Raw genomic sequence first — 521 nt, forward strand, 5'->3', positions numbered from 1 at the left:
CCTGTTGTCCCTGGGGTTGTCGGGGAGCTCAGCAATGAAGCATCCTGGGGCAGGGTTGCTGGGGTTCTCACGGGGGACCTCAACAGCTCTTGCCACCTCTGAAAATACAAGAACATCCCCCAAAATGGTGATGACAGCCTTCCCACACCCGCTCTGTGCAAACACGCACCTGCAGTTCTGCAGCCCCCAAACTCACCATTGATCCAAGAGAGCAAACCCTGGATGTCCGTGATGTCCTTCGGCACATCCGAGCTGGTCACTGCTGCTGGGAAATAAAAAGCAAAAAAATCCCAAAGAGTCAATGCCAGCTCTCCCGTACCATGGTCACAGTAAGGGATCTCGGGTGAACGCTGGGTTCCCATTATAAAACAGGACAGGAAAGGAAACTGTAAATCCCAGGCATTAACACCCCAAGGAACACGCAATGAGAACAGTCCCAGAAAGAACAGGCAGAAAACCTAACTAGAAAGACAGTGCACCAAAGCCAGATGCCTGTTGTGTGTCTGTACCTCTCTTGGGTG

General features: G+C 52.0%; 1 long non-coding RNA gene across 1 annotated transcript; it reads right to left on the reverse strand.

Annotated features, from left to right (window-relative positions):
- Positions 1-6: 6 nt before the first annotated feature.
- LOC109364663 lies at positions 7-520 on the reverse strand. The gene is made up of 3 exons (XR_002110538.1): positions 510-520; positions 197-262; positions 7-98 (listed from the first exon to the last, which is right to left on the reverse strand). It is a non-coding gene; the product is annotated as an uncharacterized LOC109364663 (long non-coding RNA).
- Between the last annotated feature and the right edge of the window lies 1 nt (position 521).

Source organism: Meleagris gallopavo, unplaced genomic scaffold (assembly GCF_000146605.3).
Source record: "Meleagris gallopavo isolate NT-WF06-2002-E0010 breed Aviagen turkey brand Nicholas breeding stock unplaced genomic scaffold, Turkey_5.1 ChrUn_random_7180001887843, whole genome shotgun sequence".
NCBI classification, from domain to species: Eukaryota; Metazoa; Chordata; class Aves; order Galliformes; family Phasianidae; genus Meleagris; species Meleagris gallopavo.